Here is a 10,798-nt window from a genome sequence, read left to right as displayed (position 1 = left end):
ATGCATTAACGGCACCCAGCTACCGACCATAGAGCACATATACCAGAAACGCTGTTTACCGAGGTCACGGTCCATCATCAAAGACCCTACCCACCCCAGCCACAGTCTGTTTGCCCTCCTGCCATCTGGGAGATGCTACAGATGCATTCGCACCCATACGACCAGATTTAGGAACAACTTCTTTCCCAGGGCTGTCATCCTACTGAACTCCACAAATAAACTCTAAAGCCTGCACATCTGCCAATGCACTTTATTATGGTTATGTTTATGTTAATGTATTTCAAGCCAAATGTATGTTGAATGTTTAAATGCCTTAATCTAAATGTACACTCTCAGGAGCCGCAAGCCTAAATTTCGTTGTGCTGCACTTGTGCACTAACAATGACAATAAGTTGATTTGATTTGATTTGATAAAATTGCATTGGAATATAACTTCACAATATAATAGTCATTTGCAATGCAATAGCACATTGCAATGGAATATCACTTTGCAATATGATACTCATTTGCAATGCAATAGCACATTGAAATTGAATAGCACCTTGCAACAAGATCGTCATTTGCAATGCAATAGCACATTGCATTGTAACATCACTCTGCAATATTATAGTCATTTGCAATGCACTAGCTCATGGAAATGGAATATCACCTTGCAATATGATCAACATTTGCAATGCAATATAAAATTGCATTGGAATATATCTTTGCAATATAATAGTCATTTGCAATTTAATAGCACATTGCAATAGAATATCACTTTGCAATATCATAGAATTTTCCAATGCAATAGCACATTGAAATGGAATATCACCTTGCAATACGGTCACCATTTGCAATGCAATATAAAATTGCATTGGCATATAAATTTGCAATATAATAGTCATTTGAAATACAATAGCACAACGCAATCGAATATCACTTTGCAATATAATAGTCATTTGCAATGCAATAGCAGATTGCAATGGAATATCACTTTGCAATTTAATGTTCACTTGCAATGCAATAGATCATTGCAATGGAATAATAATTGGCAATTTTATAATTGCAAAATACTGTGGATGCTGGAAATCTGAAATAACAACAGAAAATGCTGGAAATACTCAGCAGGCCAGGCAGCATCCGTGGAGAGAGAAACAGAGATAACATTTCAGGTCTGGGACGCTTCATCAGAGCTGGAAAAAGCTGGAGATGTAACAGATATTAAGCAGGTACAGAGACAGGGGGGAGGGTTAGCAGGGGAGGAAGAAATAGAAAGAACATCCTGTACTTGTGTAAGAGGCAGGAAAGATAAAATGTTGCAAATGGAAATGGCAAAAATCATACTGCATGAAAAATGGGGGCAGGGTTAATTATCTGAAATTGTTGAACTCAATGTTGAGTCCGGCAGGCTGTAAAGTGCCCAATCGAAAGATGAGGTGCTGTTCCTCGAGCTTACGTTGAGCTTCATTGGAACAATGCAATAGCCTGAGGACAGAGAGATCAGAGTGGGAGTGAAGCGGTGAATTGAATTAACAGGCAACCGGAAGCTCAGGTCACCCATATGGACTGAACGGAGGTGTTCTGCAAAGCGCTCGCCCAATCTGCATTTGGTCTCCCGAATGTAGAGGACAAATGTAAAAAGTCACACACACCAGGTTATAGTCCAACAGCTTTATTTGAAATCACAAGCTTTCGGAGCGCTGCTCCTTCTTCAGGTGAAGTGGAGAAATGCATAAAGACACAGCTTATATAGTCAGAGAATCATGTCAGATGTTGACAGGTAACCTTTCCAACTGCCATTAATCACACCTCGGCAGAGAGATAATCACAGCAGTCAAAGGTGTGAATGTTGTCCAAACAGGTCAGTCAGGGAAACATTACATCAAAGAACAATGAGGTGGGGTCACAAGGGGTCAAATATTGCAGATGCTAGGGTCTGTATGAAAAACAAAAAAACAGACAAAAAACATTTTTTTTTTGGCTGGTAATCACAGCAGGTCCGGCCGCATCCGTGTAGAGAGAACAAGCCAATGTCGACTCGAGTCTGGATGACCCTGCATCAGGTGGGGTTACATGTAGCGTGACATGAACCCAAGATCTCTGTTGAGGCCGTCCTCATGGGTGCGGAACTTGGCTATCAGTTTCTGCTCAACGATTTTGCATTGTCGTGTGTCTCGAAGGCCACCTTGGAGAATGCTTACCCGAAGATCGGAGGTTGAATGTCCTTGACTGCTGAAGTGTTCCACGACTGGGAGGGAACACTCCTGCCTGGTGATTGTTGCGCGGTGTCCGTTCATCCGTTGTCGCAGTGTCTGCATGGTCTCGCCGATGCACCATGCTCCGGGGCACCCTTTCCTTCAACATATGAGGTAGACAACGTTGGCCGAGTCACATGAATATGTACCATGTACCTGGTGGGTGGTGTCCTCACGTGTGATGATGGTATCGGTGTTGATGATCTGGCATGTCTTGCAGAGGTTGCTGTGGCAGGGTTGTGCGGTGTCGTGGTCATTGTTCTCCTGAAAGCTGGGTAATTTGCTGCGAACGATGGTCTGTTTGAGGTTAGGCGGCTGTTTGAAAGCGGGTAGTGGAGGCGTGGGGATGGCCTTAGTGAGGTGTTCGTCGTCATCGATGACATGTTGAAGGCTGTGAGGAACATGGCGTAGTTTCTCCGCTCCGGGGAAGTACTGGAGGACGAAGGGTACTCTGTTGGTTGTGTCCCGTGTTTGTCTTCTGAGGAGGTCTCTGCGATTTTTCGCTGTGGCCCGTCGGAACTGTCGATCGACGAGTCGAGCGTCATATCCCATTCTTACAAGGGCGTCTTTCAGTGTCTGTAGGTGTCCATCGCGTTCCTCCTCGTCTGAGCAGATCCTGTGTATTCGCAGGGCTTGTCCATAGGGGATGGCTTCTTTAACGTGGTTGGGGTGGAAGCTGGAGAAGTGAAGCATCGTGAGGTTGTCCGTGGGCTTGCGGTAGAGTAAAGTGCTGAGGTGTCCGCTTTGATGGAGATTCGTGTGCCCAGGAATGAGATTGATTCTGAGGAGTAGTCCATGGTGAGTTTGATGGTGGGATGGAACTTGTTGATGTTATCGTGTAGTCTTTTCAGTGATTCTTCGCCGTGGGTCCATAGGAAGAAAATGTCGTCGATGTATCTGGTGTATAGCGTTGGTTGGAGATCCTGTGCAGCGAAGAAGTCTTGCTCGAACTTGTGCATGAAGATGTATGCGTATTGGGGTGCGAATTTGGTCCCCATGGCTGTTTGGGACCAAATTCGCACCCCAATACGCAAACATCTTCATGCACAAGTTCGAGCAAGACTTCTTCGCTGCACAGGATCTCCAACCAACGCTATACACCAGATACATCGACGACATTTACTTCCTATGGACCCACGGCGAAGAACCACTGAAAAGACTACACGATAACATCAACAAGTTCCATCCCACCATCAAACTCACCATGGACTACTCCTCAGAATCAATCTCATTCCTGGACACACGAATCTCCATCAAAGACGGACACCTCAGCACTTCACTCTACCGCAAGCCCATGGACAACCTCACGATGCTTCACTTCTCCAGCTTCCACCCTAACCACGTTAAAGAAGCCATCCCCTATGGACAAGCCCTGTGAATACACAGGATCTGCTCAGGCGAGGAGGAACGCGATGGACACCTACAGACTCTGAAAGATGCCCTTGTAAGAACGGGATATGACGCTCGACTCGTCGATCGACAGTTCCGACGGGCCACAGCGAAAAATCGCATAGACCTTCTCAGAAGACAAACACGGGACACAACCAACAGAGTACCCTCCGTCGTCCAGTACTTCCCCGGAGCGGAGAAACTACGCCATGTTCTTCGCAGCCTTCAACATGTCATCGATGATGATGAACTCCTCGCTAAGGCCATCCCCATGCCTCCACTACTCGCTTTCAAACAGCCGCCTAACCTCAAACAGACCATCGTTCGCAGCAAATTACCCAGCTTTCAGGAGAACAACGACCACGACACCACACAACCCTGCCACAGCAACCTCTGCAAGACATGCCAGATCATCAACACAGATACCATCATCACACGTGAGGACACCACCCATCAGGTACATGGTACATACTCATGTGACTCGGCCAACGTTGTCTACCTCATACGTTGCAGGAAAGGATGCCCCGGAGCATGGTACATCGGCGAGACCATGCAGACACTGCGACAACGGATGAATGGACACCGCGCAACAATCACCAGGCAGGAGTGTTCCCTCCCAGTCGGGGAACACTTCAGCAGTCAGGGACATTCAGCCTCCGATCTTCGGGTAAGCATTCTCCAAGGTGGCCTTCGAGACACACGATAACGCAAAATCGTCGAGCAGAAACTGATAGCCAAGTTCCGCACCCATGAGGATGGCCTCAACAGAGATCTTGGGTTCATGTCATGCTACATGTAACCCCACCTGATGCAGGGTCATCCAGACTCGAGTCGACGTTGGCTTGTTCTCTCTACACGGATGCGGCCGGACCTGCTGTGATTTCCAGCCAAAAAAAAAAAATGTTTTTTGTCTGTTTTTTTGTTTTTCATACAGACCCTAGCATCTGCAATATTTGACCCCTTGTGACCCCACCTCATTGTTCTTTGATGTAATGTTTCCCTGACTGACCTGTTTGGACACCATTCACACCTTTGACTGCTGTGATTATCTCTCTGCCGTGGTGTGATTAATGGCAGTTGGAAAGGTTACCTGTAAACATCTGACATGATTCTCTGACTATATAAGCTGTGTCTTTATGCATTTCTCCACTTCACCTGAAGAAGGAGCAGCGCTCCGAAAGCTTGTGATTTCAAATAAAGCTGTTGGACTTTCACCTGGTGTTGTGTGACTTTTTACGTTTGTCCACCCCAGTCGAACTCCGGCATCTCCACACCAATGTAGAGGAGACCGCATCATGAACAGCGAATACAGTATGTTGCAAGAAGTACAAGTAAATCGCTGTTTCACCTGGAAGGGGTGTGTGGGGCCCTGGACAGTGGGAAGGGAGGCGGTAAAAGGGCATGTGCTGCAGCTCCTGCGCTTGCACGGGAAGGTGCCAGGTGATGGAGCAGGGCTGTTGGGTGTGATTGAGGAGTGTACCAGGGTGTCACGGAGGGAGTGGTCCCTTCGGAATGCTGAAAGGGGAGGTGAGGGGAAGAGGTGCTTGGTGGTGGGATCACGTTGGAGGTGGCGGAAATGGCGGAGGATGATCGGTTGAATGTGGAGGCTGGTGGGGTGAAAGCTAAGGCAAGGGGAACCCTACCGTGGTTCTGGGAGGGAGGTGCAGGGCTGAGAGCAGAAGTGCGGGAAATAGAACGGACATGGTCAAGGGCCATATAAACCATGGTAGAGGGGAACCCTCGGTTGAGGAAAAAGTAAGACATGTCAGAAGCACTAGTATGGAAGGTGGCATCGTCAGAACAGATGCGGCGGAGACAGAGAAAGTGGGAGAATGGAATAGAGTACTTACAGGAAGCGGGGTGGGAGGAAGTGTAGTCCAGGTAGCTGTGGGAGTCGGTGGGCTGTTAGTGGATGTTTGTTGAAAGCCGATCGCCGGAAATGGAGAGAGAGAAGTCAAGGAAGGGAAGGGAAGAGTCAGGGATGGACCATGTGAAGGTGAGGGTAGGGTGGAAATTGGAAGTAAAGTGAATGAACTTATCTAGTTCAGGGCGAGAGCAGGAAACGGCACCAATGCAGTCATCGATGTATCAGAAAAAGAGGGGAGGGAGGGGACCTGAGTAGGACTGGAACAAATTTTATACTCATTTGCAATCGAAAAGCTCATAGCAATGGAATAATGGTTTGCAACATGATCGCCATTTGCAATGCAATATGACATTGCAATGGAATAGAACATTGCAGTGAAATATTACCTCGAAATTTAATACACATTTGCAATGCAATAGCGCATTGAAATGCATAATCGACTTGAAATAACATCGTCATTTGCAGTGTACTTTAAAATTGCATTGGAATATAACTTTTGAATATACAAGTCATTTCCAATGCAATAGAACATTGCAATGGAATGTCGCTTTGCAATATGATATTCTTTTAAAATGCAATAGGACTTTGCAATGGAACATGACTTTGCAATATTGTTGTCATTTGCAATGCAATTGCACATTGCAATGGAATAGCACTGCAATATAATCGTCATTTGCAATGCAATAGAACATTGCAATGGACTATTAGCTTGCAATATAATAGTCATTTGCAATACAATAGCACATTGCAATGGAATACTAAACTGCAACATGATTGCCATTTGAAATGCAATAGGCCATTCCAATGGAAGATCACTTTGCAACTTAGTAGTCCTTTGTAATGCAACAGAAAATTGCAATGGAATATCGCTTGGCAATATAATATTCAGATGCAATACAATAGCACATTGCAAGGGAATCTTGCCTTGCAAAGTGATTGTAATTTGCAATGCAATAGAACATTGCAATGGAGTATCAATTTACAATATAATAGTCATTTGCAATGCAATAGAACATTGCAATAGCATAGTAGTTTGCAATGTAATAGTCATTTGCAATGCAATAGAAAGTTGCAATGGAAAATTAACCTGCAATATTATATTCATCTGCAATGAAATAGCACATTGCAATGGAATATCCCTTAGCAATATGATTGTCATTTGCAATGCAATAGTCATTTGCAACATAATAGAACATTGCACTGGAATATTACCTCGCAATATAATAGTTACTTGCAATGCATTAGCACATTGACATGGAATATCGCCTTGCACTTGATCATCATTTGCAATGGACAAATCATTGCAATGGAAAAGCACTTTGCAATATAATAGGAATTTGCAATGCAATAGAACATTGCAATGGAATTTGACTGCAATGTTATTGTCAATTGCAGTGTGATAGAACATTGGTATGGATTTTTAATTTGCGATACAATAGTCATTGCAATGTCATGGAACATTGCAACAGAATATCACTTTGCAATATAATCGTCATGTGCAAAGCAATATTACATTGCAATGGAATATATCTTCGCAATATAATAGTTATTGCAATGCAATGCAAAATTGCAATATCAGTTTGCAATATGATTGTAATTTGCAATGCAATAGTATTTTGCAATGGAACATCGCTTGGCAATATAGTAGATATTTGCAGTGCAGTAGAATTTTGCAATGGAATATCACTTTGCAATATAATAATAATCTGCAATGTAATACATCATTGCAGTGTAATATCACTTTGCAATATAACAGTCATTTGCAAGGCAATTCCACATTGCAATGGAATATTACTTAGGCAATATAATAGTCATTTTCAATGCAATAGGACATTGTAGTGGACGATTAACTTGCAATATAATAGTCATTTGCAATGCAAGGGAACATTGCAATGGACTATCAACTTACAATATTTTCATTTGCAATGCAATAGCACAATGGAATAGACTATCACTGCAACATAAACATTATCTGCAATGCAACAGAACATTGCCATGGAATATCACCTTGCAATATTTTAATCAGTTGCAATGCCACAGCACATTGCAATGGAATATTGCGTTGCAATGTGAACGTCATTTACAAAGCAATAGAACATTGCAATGGAATATCAGTTTGCAATATATTAGTAATTTGCAATGCAATAGAATATTGCAATGGAATATCGCTCTGCAATTTAATAGTAATTTGCAAAGCAATGTAACATTGCAATGGAATATCACTGCAACATAATCGTCAATTTCAATGTAGTAGAACATTGCAATGGAATATCGCTTTGCAACATAATAAGTCATTTGCAATGCAATAGCACATTGCAAGATCACTTCGCAATATAATTCAATTCCAATGCAATAGCACATTGCAATAGAATATCACTTTGCAATATAATTGACATTTGCAATGCAATAGAACATTGCAATGGAATAGCACTTTCCAATATAATATTCATTTGTAATGCAAAAAGTTATTGCAAATGGAATATCACTTTGCAATATAATAGTATTTAATGTAAAATAACATTGAAATGCAATATAGTTTTGAAATATAATAGTCATTTGCAATGCAATAGCATATTGCAATGGAATATCGCTTTGCAATATAATAGTTATTTGCAATGCAATAGAACATTGCAATGGAATACTGCTTTGTACTTTGATCGTCATTGGCAATGCAATACAACATTGCAATGGAATAGCACTTTCCAATATAATATTCATTTGCAATGCAATAGACATTGCAATGGAATGTTAACTTGCAATATTATATTCATTTGCAATGCAATAGCACATTGCAATGGAAGTGCAGTTGGCAACACAGTAGTCATTTGCAAAACAACAGAACGTTGCAATGAAATATCACTGCAAAACAATCGTCATTTTCAATGCAATAGAACATTGCAATAGAATATTTCTTTGTAACAGAATAGTCATTGCAGTGCAATGGTATATTGCAATGGAATTTTAGTTTGCAATATTAATGTATTTTGCAATTCAATAGAACATTGTAATGAAATGTCACTTTGCAGTATAACAATCATTTTCAATGCAACTGCACATTGCAATGGAATATCACTTTCCAATAAAATAGACATTTGCAATACAATTGCACATAGCAATTGAATATCACTTTGCAATATGATCGTCATTTGCAATGCAAAAGCACATTGCAATGGAATATTGCTTGGCAATATCATCGTCATTTGCAATGCAATAGGACTTTGCAATGGAGCATCACTTAGCTATACAATAGTCATTTGCAATATAATCGAATATTGAAATGGAATATCGCCTTGAATATCGATCCGTGCATTGTTTCAATACCTGTGTTAGAAGGCGCTGGTATAACTGTTGAGTTTGTAGTGAACACGAAGCAGGCAGGATGGTGTTGGCCAGCTTCAGCACCACTGACACTAATTCAGGACGCACGTTATCATACAATATATCCCCAGGTCGGGTGAACACCAGCCCACTAGCAGGTCCCTTTGTCATGGGGGGGCATGTCAGTGGTTGGCGCTCCGGGGAGGATGGTGTCACGGAAGCCAGTGGGGGTGGGGGTGTGGGTGGGGCACCCCAGTAGCATTCAATCACAGGAGGTTTCCCGGGATCCTCGTATTGTTCTGTAATTCTGAAAGTTTCACATCTCTAGGGTGTACGTACATAAGGGGTCCCAACGCCCGGCATTATTCTGGCAGCATATCATGTCCTTCCTTCCTGTGATTTTACTGGTACAGACCCCTTTGTGTGTTTTGTTTGGACCAGTAGTCATCTCACAGAAAAAGGGGGCTCCCGGCCGGTCGACGCTGAACCCCAGCACCATGGAGGGTGTTGTTTGTTGGCTGAACAGTAACCCTATCATTCCCAAGATAAGCCACCCCATCGTTATTCTATACCACCGCCATGCATAAGGAGTCCAGTTCATTTAGCATTCTCGGCACTAGCTTGTGGTAACTAACAGGCTCTCCCTCTCTCACCCTCTGTCTGCCTCCAAGCCCCTTTCGGTCTGTCCTGCTATTAGCCGTGGGCGCAAGGCTCAGAGCGGTGTTAAGGCTACTGCATACCTGGCATTGCGGCAGAGGCGGTGGCGTTGTGACAGTGGCTCAATATAACTTACTTGACTTTTCGTAATTCGGTGAGGGTTAGCAGCCATCAGACGGGAATGTGTGAAGACAGGTTGCACTGCCCTCCTTCGGAGGCAGGAGGGCCTATAAAATGGAGTGGATATCCCCTCGGGAACGTCCTCCAGTCCCGACACCAGCAGTTCCCAAAGAGCAGCTGTGTGTCGGAACCGGTCTATCTCCTCTGAGTTCTGTTGGGATGTATAACGAGGGGTCCGGTAGTGCTACGAAAAAAGGGAGATAATCGGAACTCTAGAGTGAAGGGGTGAGTTCAGAGGAAGGTTAGAGTCGTATACTAGTGAGAGTTCGCAGGATCTCTGGTTAAGTCAAAAAACTGGACTGCAGAAAGGTCGACATCCCCGGAAGTGGTGGCAGTACTGAGGTCGGGCCCGCTCATCTGTAAGAAAGAGACAGGTAAAATAGCGACCCGAAGAATCGAATTAGTTCTTCGAAATCCGGCCCTGATCAAATATAGGGGAGAAAAGAGAGGTCAATACTCGTTATTATTTCCTTTTAATCATAGGGTCCCCAAGAGATGAGGAAATCTCTTCCCCGGGCTCCATCACTGGCTTGCTCTGGCTCCAGTGTCTCCATTTTTCATCCAATTTTTCCTGTAGGCAAACGGTGGATCCTGTACTTAGGAGGCTCTGGAAGGGCCGATCCCACCGTGGCTCAAAGGTACCTGGAACCGGTCGCTGAACTATCACCCACTGTCCTACACGAGGGGGCGCTTCCCAAATTCCCCTTTGTCTTTTGGCATCATGTGCCTCCTGTAAGTGTTGAACCCGAAAGTGGGTGGCATGATTTGCCTCACTGATCACGCATAGATATGTCAGGAGAGTTGTCTGGAATTGGGAAGTGTCCCCGTACCCTGACGAGGCGCGTCATGTGGTGACACCATAGCTCGTCCTGTCATTAGTCCAAACGCGGTTAAGCCAGTGCCTTTGGCTGGCGTGGCTCGTAAGCCACAAAAAATGGCGGGGAGGACTGCGTGCCACCCCTTTCTGGTCTGTAAATTGGCCTTAGTCACAGACTGAATTAAAGTGCGGCTCATCCGTTCCACCATTCCTGAGGATTGTGGATGGGATGTTGACCAGTTGTCAAACACCCAGGAGGGCTAAAGCCTGTTTCATGGCCTTGCCGGTGAAGTGGGTTCCCTCGTCGGAATCTATCTGGTAAGGCACCCCCCCATC

The sequence above is a fragment of the Somniosus microcephalus genome, unplaced genomic scaffold, assembly GCF_052327205.1.
Source record: "Somniosus microcephalus isolate GS21.2 unplaced genomic scaffold, FLI_Smic_1.0 unresolved_chr5, whole genome shotgun sequence".
Classification (NCBI taxonomy): domain Eukaryota; kingdom Metazoa; phylum Chordata; class Chondrichthyes; order Squaliformes; family Somniosidae; genus Somniosus; species Somniosus microcephalus.
The sequence above is the reverse complement of the archived record's forward strand: the minus strand, read 5'-3'. Positions refer to the sequence as shown.